Source organism: Haemaphysalis longicornis, unplaced genomic scaffold, assembly GCF_048455015.1.
Source record: "Haemaphysalis longicornis isolate Haplotype H1 unplaced genomic scaffold, Haemaphysalis longicornis Haplotype H1 scaffold_7, whole genome shotgun sequence".
NCBI classification, from domain to species: Eukaryota; Metazoa; Arthropoda; class Arachnida; order Ixodida; family Ixodidae; genus Haemaphysalis; species Haemaphysalis longicornis.
The window spans coordinates 95,834,400-95,861,245 of record NW_027526422.1 but is presented as its reverse complement, the minus strand read 5'-3'; the positions used below and the strand labels follow the sequence as shown (position 1 = coordinate 95,861,245).

Genomic DNA, 26,846 nt, shown 5'->3' with positions numbered 1-26,846 from the left:
TTAGAGAAAAAGGGGCTTATGGCTTATATATATATATATATATATATATATATATATATATATATATATATATATATATATATATATATATATATATATATATATATAGGGTTTGGAAAATGAGGGGCTCGTTAGGAAATAGAGAAAGAAATGCCGGCAGTCTACAACGCCAAAGAAGGCATAGGGGAGTGGTTGGACTATTTTTTACCGTTAGTGACGTTACATTATTATTAATTTTTATTAATTACGTGAGAAAGAAAGAAAGAAAAGCACGCGCCCAGAGTGGGGACCGAACCCACGCCTTTCGATTAGATCTCGAATGCCTTACCAATTCGGCTATCTGGGCGACTGTGTTCCGCTTCACTTTCTGGGGTATTTATATTTACTACAACTGTATCTGACGCTTGAGGGTGGTAGCCAGCGCCACTCAGACTACACGGGGAGAAGGGGACCTTCTTTTTCAACCCCCGGGCGTGACGCGAACGTCTACAGCCTGTCAGAAGCGGTCAACTGGCGGGAAACCCTCTTATGCTACCTTGGCATCAAGGCTGAGTGGCGCTGGCTACCACCCTCAAGCGTCAGATACAGTTGTAGTAAATATAAATACCCCAGAAAATGAAGCGGAACACAGTCGCCCAGATAGCCGAATTGGTAAGGCATTCGAGATCTAATCGAAAGGCCTGGGTTCGGTCCCCACTCTGGGCGCGTGTTTTTCTTTCTTTCTTTCTCACGTAATTAATAAAAATTAATAATAATGTAACGTCACTAACGGTAAAAAATAGTCCAACCACTCCCCTATGCCTTCTTTGGCGTTGTAGACTGCCGGCATTTCTTTCTCTCTCTCTCCCTCCCTCTCTCTCTCTCTCTCTCTCTCTCTATATATATATATATATATATATATATATATATATATATATATATATATCTGTGTGTGTGTGTGTGTGTGTGTGTGTGTGTGTATAGTAAAATCTTGATAACTCGAACTCGAAGGGGACCACAAAATTGTTCGAATTTTCGAATTAAGCGGAGTTCGAACTGGTGGGCGGGCGCTAACATGAATGGAAATCGCACCACACTACGCGGACAGAACACAAAGAAGCCACCTCGACTCGTTTGTGGCCGGTGATTTCGTCAATAATGTTTCGTAATTAAAAATAGCATGCGCCGGAGGACTGGCGCCAGTGGTGCGACGCCCTCTGTAGAAGCGAAATAAGCTGTTGCAGGAGCGTAGTGCGTGCGCCACGATGTTGTTTTTCTGTTTCGTTGTCTCCCATCTCTAGTAAATTTCGTTTGGTTTGGCTTTGAAACACACTGCAATCACTCAGGTCCGTCTTATTCTGCGAGGAGCAATGGAAACCAGAGGATCATAGTTCGAATTAAACGGAAGTTCGAATTAACGAGCATTTACTATATATATATATATATATATATATATATATATATATATATATATATATATATATATATATATATATAAGGTTAGTAGAGACAGAGACACACGAGAAAGACGTAGAATATAGAAATAAGTTTACTGACGTTTCAGGAAGAGGACTTCCTTCAGGAAGAGGACTCCCTCTGAAGAAAGGAAGTCCTCTTCCTGAAACGTCAGTAAACTTATTTTTATTTTCTACGTCTTTGTCGTGTGCCTCTGTCTCTACTAACCTTATTTTTTCGCGCTCTGTGTGTGTGCTTTCCAGACTATATATTTATATATATATATATATATATATATATATATATATATATATATATATATATATATATATATATATATATATATATATATATATATATATATATATATATATATATATGTACATATACACACATACAGGAAGAAATGCCGGCAGTCTACAACGCCAAAGAAGGCATAGGGGAACGGTTAGAATATTTTGTACCGTTAGTGACATTACATTATTATTTATTATTATTAATTACGTGAGAAAGAAAGAAAGAAAAACACGCGCCCAGAGTGGGGACCGAACCCACGCCTTTCGATTAGATCTCGAATGCCTTACCAATTCGGCTATCTGGGCGACTGTGTTCCGCTTCACTTTCTGGGATATTTATATATACTACAACTGTATCTGACGCTTGAGGGTGGTAGCCAGCGCCACTCAGACTACACGGGGAGAAGGGGACCTTCTTTTCAACCCCCGGGGTGTGACATGAACGTCTACAGCCTGTCATAAGCGGGTAACTGGCGGCAAACCCTCTTATGCTACCTTGGCATCAAGGCTGCCAGAACCGAGGCCCTCGCTAAGCTTTCGCACGATAATAGGTATTGTAAATGAGGGGCTCGTTAGAAAATACAGGAAGAAATGCCGGCAGTCTACAACGCCAAAGAAGGCATAGGGGAACGGTTAGAATATTTTTTACCGTTAGTGACGTTACATTATTATTTATTATTATTAATTACGTGAGAAAGAAAGAAAGAAAAACACGCGCCCAGAGTGGGGACCGAACCCACGCCTTTCGATTAGATCTCGAATGCCTTACCAATTCGGCTATCTGGGCGACTGTGTTCCGCTTCACTTTCTGGGATATTTATATATACTACAACTGTATCTGACGCTTGAGGGTGGTAGCCAGCGCCACTCAGACTACACGGGGAGAAGGGGACCTTCTTTTCAACCCCCGGGGTGTGACATGAACGTCTACAGCCTGTCATAAGCGGGTAACTGGCGGCAAACCCTCTTATGCTACCTTGGCATCAAGGCTGCCAGAACCGAGGCCCTCGCTAAGCTTTCGCACGATAATAGGTTTTGTAAATGAGGGGCTCGTTAGAAAATACAGGAAGAAATGCCGGCAGTCTACAACGCCAAAGAAGGCATAGGGGAACGGTTAGAATATTTTTACCGTTAGTGACGTTACATTATTATTTATTATTATTAATTACGTGAGAAAGAAAGAAAGAAAAACACGCGCCCAGAGTGGGGACCGAACCCACGCCTTTCGATTAGATCTCGAATGCCTTACCAATTCGGCTATCTGGGCGACTGTGTTCCGCTTCACTTTCTGGGATATTTATATATACTACAACTGTATCTGGGCGCTGTCGGATAGTTTGCCAAATAAGCAAGAACAATAATTCTTGCATGTAAATGTGTGTGCTCGTTTTTTTGTTTTTTTTTTGTCAGCTTACAGCAACATTCATACATCGCAAGATCATCATCATAACTTACATGCCTCTACCCCTGAAGTGTGTACCTCAGCTCTATAGATTCGAAGGTCATTTATTGAGGTGTAAACTTTTCAAACTTGGTGGTTTGAAAACTGCATTACTACTGGTGCGTACCCTGTGTGCTGGAAAACTGCCAGAGTGCTCAAATGTGGCTCAAAAACTGACGCAAAAATTTACAGGCCAACATTCCTACTGCACTCTGCCTCGAAAATTTTTTCATCCATCATTCCTTCGCTTGCTATCTTTAGAGTAGGAAATGCAATTATTCCAAATCAACATGGCTTCATATGTGACCGCTCGACCACCACAATCTTTGCTTTGTTTATAGAACATGCGTCAACAACAGTTGAAAATTGAAACCAGCCTGACGAAGTCTATTGTGACCTTAGCAAGGCATTTGATATGGTTTGACGCTCATTGTTGTTTAAAAAGCTCTCCAAATTTGACATCAGTGATCCTCCGCTCGCCCTGCTGCGCGACTTCCTCACACTCGGCCACATGCGGTGTGCCTCAGGGCTCGGTCCTTGGTCATCTTTTGTTTTTTTTCTTTTTGATAATGATGTTTCGACAGCAGTTGAGTATTTGTTGCTCTATGCAGGCGATATAAAAATGTTCAAAAAAATTCCAAATATTTGATTAAACACTGCTGCTCTGCTGCGTGTCGTCGTCTCGTTTTAGAAATGGCGCGCAACACAAATAAGTTGATACTTAATGAAAAATTAGGATGATGTCATGTGCACATAAAACAAATGAAATGCGTTTTATCTATCGTATATATGAAGAACAATGAAATCGAGAGTGTGTGATCTGAGATCCCCGAGTTTTTATTGATTCCAAGCTTGCCTTTTCAGCCCATACAAGCCAGATAACTTATCGTGCCATAGGAACACTACGTGTCGCACGCCGTAATTTAAAACGTTCAGCTCTCCTGGCACATTCTTTCCGCTGCATACTTCGCTCTGTCATGCTTCATTAGAATATGCATAAGCTGCACAGGACGGAACGTGTCAGTCGAAAGCGGCGGCCATTGAGTGAGTGCAAACAAAATTTCTTTCCATAGTGAAACGTATACGCTACGACGCAGGATGAAGGCGATTCTAGTATTGATCCCTCCAGCTTGCTTGCAATTGACCCGATACGCCACCGAAGGAACAAGGCTGACTTTCTATTTTTGTATAAACTGATTCATAGCCTCATTGATTCTGCAGCCAGCTCTACTGGGTGCCATCCACTTCAGCACTCCTACAGGAAACATCAAAAAGTCTAGGCCATTCCGCGTCTTCATCCGAGGCGTTACAAAGGAGCCCTTGGCGCGCATGCAGCCCCTCTGTAATGCACTCGCAGAAAATTTAGACGCATTAAATCGCGCCCTTACAACATGTTCTAGCGAACTGCGCTGCTTGTCAAACTACGTGGTCTGAATGCCCGAGCAGATGGAATATTTACAGACACTCTGATAAAGCAGGCAAGATTCTCCATTTATGCAAGATTTTGTTCCTGTGTTTCTTTTGTGTTCAAAAGTACTCTTATTGCATTGTTATGAACGTGATTGTTAGGAGGTTTCTCATAAAGTCTACATGTTTACTCTTAGTTCACAGCCCTTTAATTCAGCCTTCGTTTGCTTTCACTGCGTACCCTCTCAATTCATGTTTTTGTACAATTCCTTCATGTTGCATAATATATTAGTGTTTCCAACTCCATTCTGGGTGTCACACCTTTATGTTCCATTCGGGCGTTTGTTTGTTTTTGTGTATTCTCGCTTACGTCACTTTCTGTGTGCTGGTGAACCTTTGTTGCCTTATTGGAAAAATGCGCCGTTACCAAGACCGCCTGGTTGTTCCTGACCACTACAATAAAGAATTTATTGACTGATTGATTGATTTTGATTGATTGATTGATTGATTGATTGATTGATTGATTGATTGATTGATTGATTGATTGATTGATTGATTGATTGATTGATTGATTGATTGATTGATTGATTGATTGATTGATTGATTGATTGATTGATTTCAAGGGCCCATCTCACAAGGCAGTGTCATGGTCAACCTTCACTCCAGGAGGAACAAAAATTTGGTTGCGTATCAGCTTGCTTCGCTGTCATCATAATCATCACCACCAGCCTATCTACGCCCACTGCAGGGCAAAGGCCTCACCCATTATTCTCCAATTATCCCGGTCCTGTGCTAACTGCGACAAATTTATCCCAGCAAACTTCTTGATCTCATCTGGCCATCTAACTTCCTTCCGCCCCCTGCCACGCTTTCCTTCTGTAGGGCAAGCGTGTTTGACGACATTCTCTAAACGTCGTCAAAAGAGGATAATACTCTGGCGCCTCTTCGACGTTGCCTCCTATCTCCTGCCCACCGCTTATGCTCCGCCCCTTCCCTCTAGCTCCTCCCCTGGTGAATGCAATAGCGGTTCGCTCACTGCAGTTCGATTTTCCAGCGTTTTGTTTTCGTTGTGGTTCGAACAGCTCGAGCTTACATCTTTTTTCTTCCTGTTCTCTTCTGTTTGATCTCAGCCCACCTCTCTCACACCATTTTTAACGTGGCTTTTTTTTTTATTTTTCATGGCAAAAACCTAGCCAAAGTGTATTGCTAATTAAAATGGCATTGGTACTCTCAATTATGGGCTTACATTGTGCCTCCAATATGTCTGAAGTTTCCTTCGCGCTGATTATAATGCGATGTGTATGAACCATAACAGCCATTTAACTAGTTTGGAGCTGCCTTGCCTGTATAAACGTTTCGTGTACAAGCAGTCTTCCAGCGATGTTTTTCTCTTTTTTTTTTTTGCCGGGCGGTTAAGTAGACAGACAGACAGACAGACAGACAGACAGACAGACAGACAGACAGACAGACAGACAGACAGACAGACATTTTAGCGTTTAGGTATCCCAGCAAAGACTGTCGCTTTAAAATTCGCGACGTCAATGTGCCCCAAGTCGTACGTCTCAAACGGACGGTCGACTCCAGCGACGTCCTTCGGTCGGCAGTCAAGTCTGTAAAAACCCGTAGAAAAACAAACCGAAAAAAGGAAAACTCATTTTCGCGCGTTTATACGACCACGTGCCGCCACCATCATGCGTACAACGACCATCATGTCCCTTCCTTCATTTCCGAGCATGTTCTGCAGTGAAACACGCCTACTTCACTGATGCCACGGCAGATGCGAAAGGACAAAAAAAGAAGCAGTAATCGGAGACGCAACGACAACACAAGAAAATAAAGCTAGAGGGATGGTGTAAAAAGCACTCACGATCGGCGACGAGTGCCCTGCTCAGTCCCGAGGCCCAAAAGTAGGGTCGTGAGCGTTGACGATTCCGCGGAGAGATGAAGCGGCAGTGGCTTGCACTGTAGGATCGCCGCAGACGCCCCCCCGCGCCATGACCCGGGAATGTCGGGCTCACGAGGAACGACTCTTCCGCAGTGCATGGGCGCTGCTAAAAATGCATTACCCCTCTTATTGTACCCAGCTCTGCAACGCTGCCGGCGAACGAGCGAGAAAGAAAGCCGCTCTATAGGTTAATCGAGGAAGGTCTACGCCGTCGGCTTAGGGACTTGGGAGCGCGTGGATGTGTACTTTCTTTTTCAACCTCCCTCTCTCCCTCTTACACAGCGCTGTTGCTCTTATTTGCTCAGTGTACGCACCGCGCGCTTCCACCGCAAAGGCGAACCTGGACGCCGGTGACTCGACGACGTCTACAGTTGTGAACGCACACACGCTCCGCGCGGACAATGGTCCTCTTAGCGTGAAGGGCGCCTATTGTTGGCGCGAACTCTGTTTTTTTGCACGCGACTCGGTCTCGAGATGCTTCACTGGCATTGTTGCGAACGTTCCCTTACTCGGCTTTAAATATGCCCCTTTACTTTTTTTTCTGCTACAGACAAAAAAAAAAAAAGAAAGCAAGAATAAGGGTGGGCTGCGCATTGCCAGCTAAGCCAGCTAAGAAGCGAAATTCGGAATCGCCTTCAGTGGAGTTGCCAGAATTGTCGAAGAGACGCGTTACTTTGTTTTCCCTGTGGCCTGAGGAGCTAAATTTTGTGCCGCCATCCAAAAAGTAGCATTGAAAAAGGACGACTTCGCGGGATTTGGCAGGATTCGTTTCTGTTTTGTTTTTCCTCCTTGGTTGATGCGTCTGACACCTTGGAAAGAGTAGGCCACGCTACGCAATGCAGCCAATTCGAATACCGCACGGCAGCTATGGAAGGATTTATAGCGGGTCAAATCACATTCCAGCACAAGGTCCCGGTAAAATCTCGCTCGCCCACAGTTGTTATGCGCACACGAGAAACTCGCGAATGAAGCTGATATTTCTCACTTAGCGGAGACGATAACTGTACCTTATAAATTACGCAAGGCCTCGAGGTCTCTACAACCGTTAGACATCTTAAATTCAGAAAACACCTACCGCGGTGGCTCAGTGGCTAAGGCGTTGCGCTGCTGAGCACGAGGTCGCGGGTTCGATTCCCAGCCGCAGCGGCCGCTTTTCTAATGGAGGCGAAAAGCAAGAATACCCGTGTGTACGAGATTTCGCCGCACGTTATAAATCCTCAAGTGGTCAAAATTAATCCGGAGCGCTTTACTACGGTGCGCCTTAATGCCTGCGTTGCGTTGGCGCATTAAACCCTACAATCAATCAATAAATTCAGACAACAAATTCTGGAGTTATATGGGACGAACTGCACCCGGAATAATTTCGACCACCTGGGGATCTTCAACGTGAACCGAAATCTGCATGTGAACACGGGTGTTTTTTTTTTTTTTTTTATCAGCGTCAGAAAAGTGGTCGCTACGACTGGGATCGAACCCGGCTCCTTATATAGGATCAGCAGGACAACTCTTTAGCCCCTGAGCCACCGCTGTGGGTGTAAGATATTTCGGCTTTGCGAGGTTTTTAGTTTTCAGGGTCGTACTAGAATACATTATTCGGTCATGGCGTTCGATATTTTGACTGACAATTTTCGGGAAGCGGTGGAAAGCTGTGGAGAAAGAGACGCACGTACGGACGGATGAACGAACGAACGAACGAACGAACAGACAGACAGACAGACAGACAGACAGACAGACAGACAGACAGACAGACAGAGGACGGACCGCTTCCTTGAGATTACGAGCGTCTGATGACAGATATTGATTACTGTTTCCTTGACATATAGAATACTTATAATATTCCGTCGATTTCCGTCTTTCCTTGAATCGAAGCGTGAACATGCGACATTCAAACTTGAAGCAAGGGAAACAGTGCGAGCGAGCGACGCGCACGCAAAAGAAATATCAACGCGACGTACGCCGATGCGCATCTATATTCGGTAAAGCGCGGCGTCCTCTCGTAATAATAACTCGTGCCTCAAAAGGGCAACCATGATCGATTCGACGCAAATAACTGCCGCGCGCGTGCCAAGCGCCAGACACTCAGTTTCGGAAACCTTTGACCAAACGCGAACAATCCTTCGACTGCGAAGAGCGGATCGAGGTCTTGCACGCGACGTTTGCGCTATATGAGCGTAGGCGCTAAACCAAGCGGCCCGTAAATATAGCCAGGCGGAAAAGCTGCACGAAACCCTGGGAATAGCAGTGTGTAATGACAAGCTCAGCGCTGCCTTCGAACGCCTTGAAGCTGTTTTGGTTCGTTTTGCACATACGACGCGGCCGCAGTGTTTTTGCGGTGCTATCGTTAGAAACGTGCGAAACAAGTCCCTGGAGTCGTAAGCACTCGTCAAGGGCTCTGAATGCGACAGAGTTTAACGCCTGAGGCACGTTTCTTCCGCCTCGCGTTGTCCAGGGGCTTTGGAACCCCGCCCCTTGAGACTATTTGCGTTACGAGCCACCTCAACGCTTTCGAATGGCTTCGGTCTGTCTCCTGCACGTTGCGCCGCCGCTCGTTATTGCGTTCATGTAAGGGGGGAGCTGACGACGATGGTGAATTTATCTGCTTGTTGTTCGCTCATTTAGCTACGTTCTTCTGCTTCCTTGATCTGCAGCGTACTGGCGTTGACGGCCACCTTGAGCTATTGCCTAGTTTAAGCTACCGCTATGGAACGCAGCGTGCTTTGGAAAGCTTTCCAAAGGCGCCGCTTCGCTGTTACAGACGCCGACACCTGCTTTATTGCTCAAGTGGCCATATAATGGTTTCGCCTCAATACGCGGACACGCAACAGAAGTGGCAGAAGATCACAGACGGTGCTTCGCGAATTGGGCGTGGATGTTCGAGATTTTGACTAACGGGGCACTACCACACTGCCAAACGCCGGTGAGTGGAGGAAAGTACCTTCTGCGTGACGACGCTGCGCTTAACGAAGCGACGAAGGCTACGACAACAGTTACAATGGTTACCGGTTAGCTTCTTGGCTAACTTCCGGCGTCGCCGAAGAGGACGACGACGACGACGACGATTGTTGAGCCTGTCGCTCTTGTGCGTGTGACACAACGTCGACGAAGCCCTTGCCAGCACCGCAGTCGAAATTAGTCCCTGCTCACTCCAAAGCGGGAGTTATAGTAACCACTGGGCTAAAGAATTCCTCTGTTATTATGTTAAGTACAACTGCGCGTTTTGCACGCACTTTTGGTGAACTGTTATCAAGTCCGGAATACAGAAGGATAATTCGTCACTCTCTGTAGGATTTACGTGGACGGGAACTACTCAGAGCCGAAATGTAAGCCGCTGCTAGACAAATCAAAGACCGTTGATGACTCTTCCCCTTCCTCCTTTCCCCCTGTTTTGGACAAAAAAGAAATGGACGCGTATCTGCTCCTTTCGTCGCAAATGTCGACAAAAGACGATAGTCTTTGTCGACATTTGCCGAGTAAGTGCCTCCCTTCGCTTTCCCGCTCACCTCTCATAGTGTTCCTCTTGTGTCGCGCTCCTCCCAAGGTAAGCACGCTAAAGGTTTGCTCAAGTCAATTTAAATTTACCGCGTTCCACTGCTCCAGGCCGGGCGCCTCGATGCCAGCGCTGCCGTATACGGCGGAGACGCGCGTAAATCGAGGCGCCCTACTTCAACTTTTATAGAACCGCGTTTCTCTAGTCCACGTGCATTCCAAGCAGAACGTGCAACCTATCTAGTGGAACATTTCCTAACTGTTGCCGCTTGATTTCTTAAAATGCGTCCAGAAGCTACAGCGGCGCGGGTGACAGCAGGCGACCGTGTGATTTTTTTTTTTTTTTTTCTGCAGTGGATGTTGTATTTCATTTCGCAAAAATCAAGCATCTATGAATTTTTTTATAAAGTAACACTGTAAATATCCCCTGCGTATTAACTTTTGTGCTTATATTTGCGCGATGTTTTGTTCTTGTTATACCATGCTGACAAGTAGGAACATATAGCCCGTACTCAGACGTTTAGATTTGGCTGCGAGTATACAAGACTATTGCGCAGACTTCGTTTCACTTTGGCCGGGTGGTTGAATCGAATCACAAGCAAACAGACAGACAGACAGACAGACAGACAGACAGACAGACAGACAGACAGATCAAAATTCCTGGTTTTAAGTAGCCCAACAAATACTATCGTCTTTAAAAGAGGCCGCGTATCTGCTCCCTTCGTTGCAAATGTCGACGAAAGACGATAGTCGTCTGGCGCCCCTGCCTTGTACGTGGCTCTCTTCTCTGCCCCGCCCACCTCTTATGCCCCTCCGTTTCGATCCCCGCACGATAAACACGGAGGAAGTTGGCTAAAGTCAATTCAATTTTGCCGCGCTACACTTCTCGCACCATCTACTGAAATTTCTTGTTACTTTCAAAATTGGAACACTGCCACTATTTCAGGCTCGCGCGAGCTCTTTTTTGCATATTTCGTCAAAATATTGTTTTGAACGCGCATTTCTTATTTGATATCGCCAATATCAAGCACAGATTTCTTTCCAGCTATAAGGACGCCGCGAGCACCAGTTGTGCATTGTTGTTTTGCCTCAAACATGCCTGACGTTTTCTTACTGCTCGACAATATTGGCAAAGATAAAGAATATCTCCAAGTTTAGCGGTTTGGAATGGTTTTCGCGACATAAACTCTTTGTTGAAGATTTCCCCTAACTTTTGGCCGGACGCCTTAATCGAAGGACAGACAGACAGACAGACAGACAGACAGACAGACAGACAGACAGACAGACAGACAGACAGACAGACAGACAGACAGACAGACAGACAGACAGACAGACAGACAGACAGATCGAAGTTTTCTGGTTTAAGTAGCCCAGGAAAGGCTATCGTCTTTAAGAAGCTATTATAATCTCACACTTCATACCTTGGTCACAGGAAGAGACGCCACATCCGATATCGCGCACACACCACTGGCACGTTCGTCGCGTCCACCGACAGGTGCACTCTCACAAGCACCACGCGCACGCGCACAAGCCCACAGATCGCTGTCACACTTCAGACGTCGTGTAGCCGGCCGCGTGCAGCGGACCTTCCGCGCGCGACTGAAGCAAGCAATAAACTAAGCAGCCTAGTTATAGTAAGGGGAGCCCACAGAGCCAACCGCGCGCACGCGTGCGCATGCGCGCGCGTAGTCTCGTCGGTATACGCGGCGAAATGTTACGCAATGAGCGTACATTCCAGTTCCCTCCTCGGTGGCCACTGGCCGGTCTTGCGGAATTTCTCTCGACCACGACGCGTGGTGCTGTGAGTGTACAAATTACCACGCGGTTTCCTCCTACCTCTCGAACCCACTGAGTCACACACGCGCTTGCTATTGCATCCACATTACGGGTGACTTCGTCTATTTTTCGCGTGGGACAGGCTGTATACGCCGCCGTTTACAAGCGCTGTGCCTAGGCGAGCACGTCCTCACTGCTTACAACATTTCATTTCACTTGTGAACGCCCAGCATTTTGCCCACGCGGTAGGCGACAACTTGGCGTGCACTCTGTACGTTCTCGTGTATACACGATGCGTTTCGGGAGTGAGTCACGATACCTTGCGTGCATCGGTTCCTCGGCACGTGTTATTTCAGGGCGACATATCGATTCCTGTATACGTATTCTGTACACATAAACACCGCTGGCCCTGGCCTTTTAAAGCGTTTCTTAAACTCAACGCTACCGCCGCTATGGCACGCAAGTCACTTTTGCTGGTGTTGCGTTCACCGGAAGTTTTCTTTTTTGCAGTTTTGGAGAGAGAGAGGGGACGCGATGGCCTATCAGGACCAGCTGGAGACAAGGAAACGTCCGCTAGGCGAATGGCTTCAGGAAAAATTAGATGAACACTCCTTAAATTATCCCGTGTCTGTTTGCGGGGGAGGACGATAAGTCCAAAGCTCTTCAAACACCGTTCAATAGACCGTGTTGTTGGGCGAGTTGGTTTACATTGAAAAGGAAGGCTTATCGCAAAGAAATAAAAGGACAGTGACGAGGCGAGACACGCGCTTTTCTCCACACGTGTGCTAAATAGTCTTTCAAGCAACCGATAACCTACTTCCGTGCGAAAACTCCCGGCCGCGGCGGCCGCTTTTCTGATGGAGGCGAAAAGCAAAAACGCCCGTGTGTACGAGATTTCGGCGCACGTTAAAGATCCCCAGGTGGTCAAAATTAATCCGGAGCCCTCCACTACGGCGCGCCTCATCGCCTGCGTTGCGTCGGCGCGTTAAACTCTACAATCAATCATCAATCAATCAACTTCCGTGCGAAAGACGATTTCACTTTAAAGTCTTCTTAACGGGTAAACACTAGAGGGGTGTTTAAATTAAACGAGTGTTTTTCTTTTTTCTCTGGAAAACCTGTGAGGCCTTAATAAACTTTCTGCCCGGTGCAAGGGCAAAGAAAGCTTGCGATGGTTACGACTAACACAACGAGGGATTTGAATGCGGACAGGGCAAGCGCTGTATGATCAAATGCCTGATGGCCGAACGAAACGGAGGACCCAACAGTGAACTTCACGTCCCTAAGGATCCTTCGCCTCGTTGGATATTCAGGGTCGATTGGACATTTCATCCTCTCATATCTGAATCTCCTCTTGTAATTGGTCCTTAGTGCGCTGTACTTTATTAAGGAGTGCCCCATTTCGCGAAAACACGCCGTTGTTGTTGTTGTTTTTGTTGTTGACCGACCAAAAAAAAATGGCCGCCAAAGTGAAGAGCAAATAAATAAAAAAAAAAAACACGCGTGATCCAGTGAGATGTGAACCCGGGTCTGCACAGTAGCAGCTCAGTTGACAATACTGATGCTGAAATCATTGCAGTACTTGCAAAAATTGAAATCTTTTGACGTTTTTTAGTAGTTTTTAGTAGCTTCCGCCGAGAAAAGCACGGTACACGCTTTTTATTACAATGTTGACTTGAAAGGTGTAAAAAAAGAAGAAAATAAAAACAAAGGAGTTGTGATATCTCCCCCCACTGCCAGCGCAGAACAAAGGTTGTCGTCGTTGTTGTTTCTTTCTACGTGACATATACGGACTTCGGGGATAGACTAGGAATCGGGAGCAGAGGATCGATCTGTCCGCCTCACAAAGATCACGAAACTATGAAGCTGAAACGTAAATGTTGTCGAATAATGCACACCGCGTGGCACCTGGACGTGATGGCACGAGAGTAGAACAGGTGTCCGCCAGCCGCGCAGGATCCTGACTCTACGGAGGCCGCGCCTAGAGTCCCGTCCGACGGCATTATAAGCTCTCCATTATATCGACGTCCACCGGCGTTTTGCAACAGAAGTGCCGCGTCTAGAACTAAATCGCTCTACATAACGTAAAGCTAGGCAACCTAACTGAAACATTATATAGCATGACATAACGCACACAACGAAATCATTTAAACACCAAAACTAACCTAAGGGAAAAAAAACGAAGCAAAATCCAGTCTCTAAACATTGTCCTTGGGATCACGAAGCTAAGACGGATCCCCTACACAACACCTACAGACGCTTTGGCCGGTGCTAGCCTTCTCAAATATTCGAATGTCGTCGGACCGCATTCTAGACACGGCGTTCTACGGAAGCTGTGGTGCGTCCCAGACAGACAGACAGACAGACAGACAGACAGACAGACAGACAGACAGACAGACAGACAGACAGACAGACAGACAGACAGACAGACAGACCAAAATTTTCAGGTTTATGTAAACCAGGAAAGACTCGTCGCATCCATCGTATCAACTACAGCTATCGGCCCGACCGCGTCGGTTTGTGATTAACCGCTTTCACCCTACCGCGTAAACGCGCCCCGATCGAGCCAGAAAAACGTCAGGGCGATTCGGTTCACTCGACCCTCAGGCGAAGAACAAAAGCGGCGTTTGCCGGCGCACGTACTGAAACGCCTGTTCCGCACGCTTCCCCGCAGTACAGGTAAAGCCAGGAGGTGAAGCCGAAGCACGCTCGCGTCTGCGCGCGTCGCCGGGAGATGGAGGCGAAGGGATGCGGGAGAGGCGGCTGGGAGCAGCGATGGGGCGTCGCGGGCCGCCGAGAGTGGTTTTCGGTCTGCCTCGCTGGCGCCTCCGGCCGCGGAGCCAAGAAGGCGCGCCGGAGAAGACACCGGACGGGCTTTAGACGCGCGGTTCCGCGCTGCTTGCGGGGGCGTGCCGGCGTGGATTTCCTCGATACCCCCAACCCTCCCCTGCCGAATCGATTCCGCGTCCGCGCACGCCAGTGCGCACGCTTCGTGCCAGCTGTGTACCTCTCACAATCGCCTCTTGTGTGTGCCTGCTCGTTTTCGTCTCTCCGGGGTTGCTTGTTTGTTCGCAGGCTTGTTCGTTTAAACGAGTACGCGTGTTCGTCTCCTCTCGTTTGTTTTTGTTTGGCGGTTGCCTCTTGCGTGCGCTTACCTTTCTCGAGCGAAAAAATAGCGCAACAAAAACCGTCAGAATATGAAAATACGCGTAACAGAATCTCATTTTTTCCGTCTGTCTGCCTGTGCATCGCGACTGTTCTCGCATCCGAGCCATACACCAATAGGAGGACAGTACGTATATCTACATGCCGTATGTATAAATGTATGGACGTGCGTGCGTATGCATGAATGAATGTATGTATGTATGTATGTATGTATGTATGTATGTACATCCTTTGTCAAAATTTTGTGGGCCAATCCTAACCCTTCTTGACCACAAAGAATTCAAAGAAACGGCTTTACCTTTAAATGGCACAAAAATATACCTTTCTTTCTCACTGCAGTGAGAAAGAAAGGTGTTTTTTCTATCTTTCCTGCATAAAAAGTTTCAGCCTCTCTCGGGACGTAAGCTTGTACATCGAATTTTTTGCAGCCTGCGCGTTTCCGGCTTTGCCCACAAAATTTTGACAAAGACTGTATGCGTAAGAGTACATATCTTTTCGCTCATCGTTCGCTTGTGCACATTTTTAGAATTCCTGCTGACGCCCATGTGTAGTACTGCATCTTGTATACTTCTCCGATGTTCAATTTCAGTTCACTTGTATTACCATTTATCCAATCAGAGCCCACCAGAAACCAGACCGTGAGCTCCTCTCGCTTTCCAGCCTGCATCGCTACTCCGCACGCACTCAGCCAGCTCCAAATTCGGCGCGTATGCGCAGTGACACAGACAGAGACGAATGGGCATCTCGTGTGTAGAGTAATTCGCACAAGCTACGAAAATATATGGTTTGAAAAAGCGTAATTTTGGCTGAAAATATTACAAGTCGGGAGCGCGTTACATTAGGGAGCTTCTGGGCAAAAGAAGTGCAAAGTGTGTCGTGTCGCTGTTCGAATGACGGGGTTTCTCAGTGGCGCTGATTGATTGATTGATTGATTGATTGATTGATTGATTGATTGATTGATTGATTGATTGATTGATTGATTGATTGATTGATTGATTGATTGATTGATTGATTGATTGATTGATTGATCGATCGATCGATCGATCGATCGATCGATCGATCGATTGATTGATTGATTGAGTGAGTGAGTGAGTGAGTGAGTGAGTGAGTGAGTGAGTGAGTGAGTGAGTGAGTGAGTGAGTGAGTGAGTGAGTGAGTGAGTGAGTGAGTGAGTGAGTGAGTGAGTGAGTGAGTGAGTGAGTGAGTGAGTGAGTGAGTGAGTGAGTGAGTGAGTTGCTTTAATGGAGCTAAAACCACCGTACCGTCTGTGTCGATGGCTCCAGACCTTCACGTTGAAGAGATGCAGCGCGCGGCATTCGAACCGACTTGGTGCAAAATTGGTGTGGGTAAGATCTTCACAATCGCCCGCACAACTTTCCTGACTTGCTTCAAACGCTACAGTGACTATGAGTGCATCGCACTCGGGTTAGTAAAGCGAACAAAAAAAGCGCACCGAACATTTCTAGACGCAGTTTGTCATTTGTTTCGCAGTTGCTATCGCTTCGAGCTCCCTCACATCAGGTTTATTTTCGTCCTCTTGTGTAAATTCTTTCGTGTGCGTTTTCCAGACACCTTGAATTACTTGGTACCGCGGGCACGTGTCATGCGGACAGCTTCAGCGCATACACAAAGAAGTCACCCAATCTCCTCGGAGGCCATCGTTTCTATAAGCACTCCCCAGCTTGCATAATAGGAGTTAATTCACGGTGTTTGTAATCCGTGGTAATTTTAAAAAATGGTAATGTAAAACACGTTAATCCGGGGCAATATATAATTCACACGATGTTTTTAAATGAGAAGTACTTAGGCAAGAGTCGATCTGCATCACAGATTCAGGACGGGGCTACACAGTTTCTGCGGCATTTGCTCTGAGCTGATGTGCATTGCAAAATGGGGATTAAGACAGGAGCAAGAGAACGCGGCACGCGCACAGTCTACCTTGCGCAGCTTTAACTGCATATTTGTTCGTTCGCGTTCGACGTGCAACCTTCAGAAGCGTAATCAATATGACAACACGTAGAGCAGGACAAGGTACGGGTCCATATGCACCACCACGCACTATCTGGTTTGCACTTTCTGCTCGTAATTGTATTCTAATGCATGCGCGCATATCAAGAATTCGCTGCAAGATACTGACAATTTAACTTTTCACAAACTGTGAGTAGCGTGTCAAGCGAGACTGGTACACTTGTTAAGAAAGTTATTATTCCTGGTGCCTATACTGTTTGCGATTGAATTTCTCTTGCTTTTTTACTTCCGTTTCCGTTTTTCTTTCTTTGTCTTTTTTACTTTTTTCTTTCTGTCGCTGCTTCTTTCTTTATTTCTTTCGTTGATTCGTTCTTATTTATTTATTTATTTATTTATTTATTTATTTATTTATTTATTTATTTATTTATTTATTTATTTATTTATTTATTTATTTATTTATTTATTTATTTATTTATTTATTTATTTATTTATTTATTTATTTATTTATTTATTTATTTATTTTCGTGTTGTTTTGTTTTTTATCTCTCCCTTTTGTTTGCTGGGAAAAAAAATGTGCACATGTGCGTTTCCGCGTAAGCTTTGGTTGCACCCTGGTGGACATTTAAAGGCCCCGAGCGATGGTTGATACACAGTTGTAAAACTTTCCCCTGTCTCTTCACGCTTGCAATGACAGTGAAAGCTACGTTTTTATCGCTAGGAAGAAATTACGTTGCGATTGGCTCCACGCCGCTGGTACGTCATGCACTGCCCCCACTTTGCCTTCTAACGCGTTGTTTGTTTTATAATGAAGGGGATTGAATCACGAATCCCTCCGTGGGTATAGGTGTCATGGAAAATCGGGAGTAGTGAACGGCATGTTGGCAACCATAGCCCACTCCACGCGTGGGTATGTGCGACGAGGTGTTTGCGACCGCCAAGAGCGGTTCCTTCGATACACCAAGCACAGAGAGGTGCGTTGTAGCATCAATGAGGTGCTTGCGGTGCATGTCAATTAACAAGTTGTAGTGACGCAGAAAGTCTGCCCCCAGAATGGGGTAGGCCACATCAGCGATAAGAAAAATCCATCGAAATGTTCTTCGGGGGCCAATGTTGAGTGGCAGCGATTGCTCTCTGTATGGGAGACTTGTTGGCGGCTTGTAAGCTGCTTGTGGCTCGCCTGCTCTTGCGGAACACGGCTGAAGACGGCGTGACGCTGACCTCCGCTAAGGTGTCGACGACAAAACGCAGTCCATTGGCTTTGTCCGTCACAAAACACAGGCGGCTTACTTTCCAACTGAAACCACTCGCCGCCTCTAGTGGTGCGCCGGGAAGTTTCCCTAAAAAGTGCAGGATGCTGTACGCTTCCACGCTGCTTTTCCAAAGTTGCGATGGTGCCAGAAAACGCCTTGCTTTAAGGCGACGGCGAACGGCGGCGCGAGGGAGTAAGCTGGCGCTGGGCTGAGAGAGCGGCGATCTGATCTGATAGCTTGGTGATCGCACCATGGAATTCCTCGCGCAGGCTCTGCAGCGCTGGTGGAGACGGCGTTGTGGGTGCTGCTTTAGTGGGCCCGGAACGTTCCGGGAGTGGTAAGTTGAACACAAGACATTCGACAGGAGTGGAAACGTCCATGACGGAGTCGGCAAGTGGGCCAGCTGGGAAATGGGCCAACTGCTCGCGGTCGCCAGCACCATGCGGACGGAGGCGGGCAGGCGTTGAAGAAAAAGCTCTCTAAGCAAACCTTGATCGAACGTGGCTTCCTTTTCTTGAAGGCGATGCAGTAGCTGTGAGGGTTTGCGATCACCGAGTTCTTCAGATTGTAGAAGCTGCAACCGCCGCTGTTCCGACATTGTCGTCCGCTTGATGAGTTCACTCGTCAGGGTGTCAAACGGGGAGGGCGCCGGCGGTGAAACAATCATGTCGCGAAGCTCGGTTGCGATCTCAGGAGGCAACGCAGACGCGAGGTGATTGAATTTTTGGATCTGCGACATGATGCGAGCTATGGCGAACCGGCTGTTTACCTGGGCGAGCCAGAGCTCTGGATCTTCAGGCCAGTACTGGGGAAGCCGCAGCGAAAGTGCAGCCACGACACCCTGCGTGGCGGAGGATGTTCGATGGCTGTCATCTGCAGCGGTGGCTCCGAGCTGGGCATCCAAAGCGTTGTGATTGTCGGCTGCCATGTGCGATGTCCGTGGTCACCAATTCTTCGGCAACACGAGGCATTGAAAACGCCGAGCCACAGAACAACACATATATTCAGAACACGTCACCAGCTTGCGGGCCGGCGGCAGCAATGCCTGGCCTAACGCTCGGAGTTCCTGGGAGCACTGACCGCTTGCGCCACAGGGCTCGCGCAGTGAGCCTCAGAGTGGTGCTTCGTCTTCGTCTTTGTCTTCGTTAATGCTGCTAAAGTTTGTTTGTTTGTTTGTTTGTTTGAAGGGTGGAAAAAAATCTTAAAAACCACGCGGAAATACCAGAATTCGGTGGTGCTTAATATACTCTGTTGATCTAAAGCATTCCTTACCATTTCATCATGTATACTAACCCTAGCGCTGCTTGGGTGCAGAAGACTTCAATTTCAATTTTCGCTATCCAGAATCGAGAATTCCTACGCTGCGATAACCTGTCTTTTTACTGCTTTTTGTACTCCGTATATACTGGGAGTCTTTTTTTCTTCTTTATTAACTGCAGACGCACGCACGGTTTGCGCAAGCAACCCGGCGACATCGACATAACGGCACACTTACACCTGTCTCCACTTGGCAACGCAGGGCACGCGACAGCCTACACCGGCGTGTCCGCCGAGAGTACATACAATCCGCGCGTGTAGCTTTTTGTTCATCCTCTCAATCCTTTTGTTTCCCCACGCGCATCGAGTTTCCCAATTGTTTTGCACATCGTAGTCGTCTCGGCGTCCTTGAAAAGCGCCCCCGGACGAGTGCCTCGAGCGGCCTAAATACAGAGGATGTTTTCTCCACTCTGACGGACTTTATTCGTCACGGCTGCAGGGTTGCATCACTGCAGCGTTACTGAAACAGCTCAACGACGACGGCCGCGTCGCAAACAGGTGACGACTGGACTGGAGAAACCGCAGGCGCCGTCAACTGCGGGCACGTGCGCCGGGGAATCACCGCCCCTAGCGAGCGGAGGGTGGTTGCAAAAACACGATCGAGAACAGGACTGTGCCTCCTGGTATGGTCACGTTATCGGACGGAATCCTACGGGAGCTCACCGCCGAAGCAAGAGCGGTACACACGTGGCTTTACACCCGGGCACGTGCGACCTTGTGGCGTATATCGCGTACGAGGATCCATCCCTGCGCATGCCGGCCGCGTTTTCTTCGAAGCAAAAATAGTGCGCAAGTTTCTCAGAAGAGCGGGCGGAACGAGCGTCACCGCGTATTTTATAGTAAGGGTGGCCGTCTCCTATACACGTGCTTTCCTGGTAAGGCCAGACGCTGGCCCTTACCAAATTCACAGCTTTCCTTGAACCAATTGCGCCACTTCATCGCTAGCGCGCGCTAAGGAGACCATCTGGAGGAGACAAACGTCCACCAGGAGCCCATGTTTTCCGCAAGAGCAGGATCGCTAGCGTCGTTTACAGAGGTTTGGTTCGAGCAATGAGGCAGTTGAACTGGGAAAAACGTTTTCCTCTAAAAATGGAAAACACGTCCATTGAGGCCCGACATTAGATAAACGCAAAGAACGTGAAAAAAGAAGTGGTCTTAATAATGCACCCGATGAAACGCCTACCACGCCTACGCCATCATAATTCAGCAGATATTGTATGCGTGCGCGTATGCCCCCGTGTATGCGGATGCGTGCGTTTATTTATTTATTTATTTATTTATTTATTTATTTATTTATTTATTTATTTATTTATTTATTTATTTATTTATTTATTTATTTATTTATTTATTTATTTATTTATTTATTTATTTATTTATTTATTTATTTATTTATTTTGTAGCATGGCTAGTGAGCAGCTCTTGTAACGCAATCAGCTTATCGGGGTGTGCGCCACATCAAGAAAGAGTGCCATGCGCGCGCTGGTAGCAGCGGAAGAAGTACGGCCGAAGGTGCTCGGCGCGCGAGTTCGGCCATCGCTTGTACCAACGCTCGCCTTGCTTCTGCTCCTGCCAATAAACTACGTTCGGTCTACTACCGGAGGGTCAACTATATCCCTTACAATTTATTTATTTATTTATTTATTTATTTATTTATTTATTTATTTATTTATTTATTTATTTATTTATTTATTTATTTATTTATTTATTTATTTATTTATTTATTTATTTATTTATTTATTTATTTATTTCAGCGAAATTCTGGCCACTGAACGCTGTCTCGGGCTCAACCGCGACTGGACCTATTAAATTTATTAAACGCATTTTCAGCGCGGTATAATTACTGCCCCTCCAGTTTGCAGCGTGAAAGCTACACGTGACATCGCGTGCGGCGAGGCGGATTCCACGCACGACCTGAGCGGGCTGCTAAAAGCCTCGAGAAATGTACGAAGCGAACCACGCCTTCGGAGATTAAAAAAAATTTCAGTTTACTGTGAGCCCTGCGTTCGTTTGCCTCGACGTAAATATGAACTTGACGACAATCTCACCACATCAACTACCGTCCTTAATTGCTTTCAATTGTACATTCCATAAATTCTTTTAATTTTTTAATCATACAACATTTTCATTTAATCAGAATCATTTTAATCATAACTCATTTAATTAGGCGTGTCCTGGAAAGGATAGGGAGAGATGGGATCCAAGCTCCCCTTTCCAAGATACTACGCACCATCCCTTCGGCGGCCAGCCCGCGCAACCGCTCTCAGTTATGAGTGACCGATCGCGACCTCCTCCTCCTTTTTTTTTTTTCTTCCCCAACTTCTGCAAAGCGACCTCTCTCATCTCAAAATCTATTCAATTCAGTTCACTCGCACTGTCCTTAAATTATTTCGACCTGTTGCTCTTGCGAGTTCGCTGACCACGACAGAATATTGGTCACATTTGCCCGCGAGGGCGCTGTACCGTGAATGTGGCACTAAACGTGCCGGCGCAAATCCGTCCGATTCAAATTCCAAACTGACACTAAGTGCACGCCAGTTTGACGGGGTTCGCAACCGGGCATTAACCGCACGCAAGCGCTACTCCTCTCGGGTGTGCGCATTAAGTCGCGTGTTGAGAGGACACGGGGCGGACAGCGATCTCCTTTTGATTTTCTTTCTCCCTCAGGAACTACTACTCGGAATTGGCAGTGCTCTGCGTGCATTCGACGTAGTAGCGGCGCCAGAGAGTGGGTGAGATTACTACCTCTCTCGCACTCTCTTTTGGGTCTACACCCTCGTCCGCTGCCGCCATCTCCCTCTCTGGTCGCGTGTCTGGAATGCCAAAGGGGCAAACGGGGCACCCTGCCGAGACGCCAGTAGACACACCAGAGGCGAAGGAATGCCCGCGCACGGTCGGCATGGCTGGTCGGACCGACGTCACTAGGCGCTACGAAAAGAAGGCAAACTGAAAGCATAGCAAAGATGAAAAGAAAAAAAGAAACGACGGTCGTAGGCGTCAGCGGAGTTGACCGCCATCTCTAGGGGCCTTTCCACTGCCTTTGTTGTTCTTACCCGCGACTGAGGACGTCACGCAGCGCTCACAGCAGAGCGAGCCGGCCGAAGCGCATCGCGTTAAACGAGTCTAAGTCGACAGGATGATTTTAGAAGTGAAGGCGGAAGAAAAAAAAAATGGCTCCAATCCACGCTGTGAAGGTGGTTGGAAAGCAAAGCTTTAAACGACACCCACAACAATTGCCCATGTGACGTCACTTGAATGCACAAACGTGGCGCTACAAAGAGTGAAACCAGAGATTCTGCCAGCCGTTATACCCGGAATTCGCCGGGGCGACGTCCCGAAAGCAGCAGCAGCGTCGGCCGCAGCCGGGCTAGAGCAGCGGACACTGCCGCTGTAGCCCGGCCGTGCGTCGGCTGAAAGACAACGGAGAGGAACGTCTTTCGAAGGGTGGGACAGCGGAACCTAACCATCCTGATATGCTAGCTCGAGGCTACACCACCGCGCGACGCAAGCGCAGACGCCAAAACAATTCGGCAGGTGAGCTTAGTGATTCCCATTTAACCGATTTAAACTAGTTTAGTAAAGTTTTAGAATTGCGAACTTTTATTGCGAACTTTTGAGAACTTTTATAATCGCTATTTAGCAAAACAAGTTGCTTCTTTGGCCTTTTGTAACACCTTTTAAAAACATAAACTAATTTGTATTCACCAATTTGGAAAGCGGAGTCCCATTCGTGCCAAGTTGGGCGCAAAAGGTAGCGTTTGCCAAGCGGCCAGATGTCCGTATGTAGTCTCTATATTTTGTTTTCCTGCCCTGTAAAACATCGTTAACGTATCTTTGCATACGACCACTTAATTCCGTCGGGTTCAGGTTACCTAGGAGGTGCTGTCGAACAAGTTAATCAAGCCGTGCGAACGAAGCGTGCAATGGACGCGAAGCTGCGCCAAAAAAAACAGGCCCGAAACAACTGTCGCTTAAGCAGACGCCAAAGCCGTACCACCGATGCGCCCGCATACAAGCAGGCCCCTCCGTTCGGGGAACGCTGGGTCAATTCACCGCCCCATCTAAAAGGTGCTCCGTGAGTGCTGAAATCCTCCGCGCCCCCTTCCCCCCCCCCCCCCTTCCCCCCCTCCCCCATTGGGAGTTTATTGTCCCGAGCGCCGCGAAGAACCGTTGGCTGGTAGAGGTAGAAAGCTTTGCTTTAAAAGGCGGGTGAACAAAGCCCAATATCGATACTCGAGGATTGCAATTTCCCCCAACATTTAACTTTTCAGCGAAGCTTATATAGCTAAGGTTCCGTGTACTTTTCATGTCGGAAAACAAAAGCTTCCGAGGCTCCACCATTCTTTGAATCGCGCGCGCGGGACGTTGGCAAACACACGTCATGACGTGTGCTATTAAAGCGCGGTCATCACCAAAGTCGTATGATGTCTAAGAAATTAATCGGACTTATACGTATCGTCGCTTCGAACATAAATCTTGAGTAGTTTATATCGTAGTAAGCTCCATTTGCAAGATCAAAACATGGCTTAAGCTTCAAGTTTACACGTTCCATCCCTTCGATATTAATTTTTAGTGGATTAGTTTCAAGATCAGTATAGTCAAAATAAAGGTGTGTGCATGTACTTTTTAAAGGTGTTACTTTCTTAAGGAGCCCGGGCCGTATCGTGTCTCCTCCTATAATAACAACTAGACGATCATCAACTGGCTAGAACGGCTGGCTGGCTCGTGTTCAGGCTTTGCGCAAATGTGGCGTTCAGTGTTTCGTTCCCATTTGCGTAATATGCAATGTCTTTCCGAGTTTCGTCCCCATTTGCGTAATATGCAATGGCTTTCCATTGAAGTGGCATTGCGCCAGCTTGCTGGCACACACCTGAAACTCAGTGACATCCGCGGGCCAATTAAGGCACTCGGCTGCCGCTGCCACACGGGCTTCGAAAGCTTAGTTGTTTTTTCTCCGCGAATGCGGCTTGCGGCTAGGGTCAAGTTGAGTGGAAGTTTTACCGTAATCACATCCTCATTCGCGTGTTAAAGTAGGCGTTTTTTCGTATGTTATTTTGCATGCGTTTGGAGTGAGCAGAGCTCGGTGCTGGGCTGACCTCTCTGTAAAACTATAGTTACATCTCTCTCTCTCTCTCTGTCTCCCTCTCTCTCTCTCTCTCTCTCTCTATATATATATATATATATATATATATATATATATATATATATATATATATATATATATATATATATATATATATATATATATATATATATATATATCACGCACTTTCCACCTCCATATCACGTATAACGCCATCACGCTTTTAAAAACAACACGGTTGACAAGTACGCGTTGCTACAAAATATGCACTGAAACCTGCACTGCGAAGTTGAAACTTTAAACTTAATATCCTAGAAGCGCAACCACTATTTCAAGAGCGTGTCCAGTGACGGTCGCAAGCGTTGGCTGTCGGAAAGATGTTGCAATTTTCCTAGAACGCATAGGTTAACAAGTTTTTTCTTATCTAAACTTCTAAGACATTACTCCAAATTCTGCCGGTTCGCAGGAGTCGCTTTTTTTTACTTTTTTTCGTGCCGCCTATAATGTGTACATACCCAACTCCTTCCCTCTCCGCGAAGGTAAAAGTGATGGCGTTACTAATAATCAAATATGCGAGCAGACGCGCAGCTCTCAAGATGGGCAGTGTCCTAAGCACTTGCGGGCTTTCTTACGCACCCGGGTTCTTCCATCACCTTCTTCGTGTTCTAAGCTCTCCAACCTTCCTTTTAGCCGCGCAAAAGGAGTATGAACTTGCTTAACGACATTGCCTATCGAACACAGGCGTAGGTTAAAGTTGCTTCGAGTGCCGAAGCTCGCAAGTAGGCTGCCACCCCGCAGCCTCCTTGTACAGAGATCCGTTTCAGGTCTAACATGGCTTGTTCAAAACATATCATATATAAATGTGTACCCATAAACATATACATCCAGTGTGAGTAACTACTTGAACGCAAGGCAAGAAGAATAAAAAGGATGTTTACTCCCGTTCTTGCCTCCGTCAGAGTAGGTTTGCATCAGATTATTGTATATATATATATATATATATATATATATAACGTAAGCAGAGACAGAAGAGACACACGAGAAAAATAAAAGTTTACTGACGTTTCAGGAAGACTGCTCTTCCTGAAACGTCAGTAAACTTTTGTTTTGTTTTTCTCGTGTGTCTCTTCTGTCTCTGCTTACGTTATTTTCACGCGCTGTGTGTGAGTTTTTATGCTTTCTGACTATATATATATATATATATATATATATATATATATATGTAGAGAAATAAAGGTTGGCAGTCAAGCCAACATCGGAAAGCAAAGGGGAGGATATGGTAGGTCATTGAAACAGATAAAGGATTTGGAAAGAAAGAAAGTGGAGAAAAAATGCCCGCCAGGTCGTGGGTTCGGATCCCACCTGGCGGGCATTTTTTCTCCACTTTCTTTCTTTCCAAATTCTTTGTTTCAATGACCTGCCATATCCTCCCCTTTTCTTTCCGATGTTGTCTTGTCTGCCAACCTTTATTTCTGTCTTATTTTCAACGAGCCCCTCATTTCGTATTCTAATTCGCTATATATATATATATATATATATATATATATATATATATATATATATATATATATATATATATATATATATATATATATATATATATATATATATTGTGGGGATTCTCCCCTGTGAGCGCCCACGTTAGGCCGTTTCAAAGTGCCGCGCGCCACCTCTCCTGCCATCTGGGAACACACGGCAGAAAGACTGTGCGATGGAGGGGGGGCGTGGCACATCTTTGGGCACGCTAGATAAGGGCAGCGGTGCTTGGTAGCGGGGGGAGTTGCCGGCCGGGAGCGCCGCCGGTCACAAGAGAGAAGCCACCGCCGTCAGCCCTCCTTGAAGAAGACGCACGTCAGCAAGGCCCGCCGTTCGTCCCGCCGTACCGTAAGCCCTGGGACCCTGAAATGCTTTTGTTATGTGCTTGGTTGATTGTATCCCCTGTTCCATTTATATTTCATTTTCCACTGCTTGAGTAAAGCGCAATTGTTCCTCTTGCAATGTTCTGTGCGTGATGTTTTGACGAGGCCGTTGCCTGAACCCCCCTCGGTAGGCAGAACTACCTACAATATCAAGGCTTTATGTTACTTCACTGAGTTGTTTTGCCCTTCCAGCAATTAATCTAAATATTAAGTAACACGAATGAAGCACTGCAGTGGCGATTAGCCCCTTTCCCGCCCAGCTCTAATGACATCATTAGGGGAAACCGTGGCTTGTGCGATTGGCAGCCGCCGGTAAAAGCCCCAGCAATGACATGTCAGGGCAATTGTATATGGCTTTAAGT

At 46.7% G+C, this 26,846-nt stretch overlaps 1 pseudogene across 1 annotated transcript in view; it reads right to left on the bottom strand.

The window, feature by feature from the left end:
* The window catches only part of LOC144146135 (Na(+)/citrate cotransporter-like), a 75,942-nt pseudogene extending 69,209 nt beyond the window's left edge, over nucleotides 1–6,733 (bottom strand). Inside the window, exon 1 of the transcript XR_013317665.1 lies at nucleotides 6,446–6,733. The product of XR_013317665.1 is annotated as a Na(+)/citrate cotransporter-like (transcript). The remainder of the gene's footprint in view (nucleotides 1–6,445) is intronic.
* Between the last annotated feature and the right edge of the window lie 20,113 nt (nucleotides 6,734–26,846).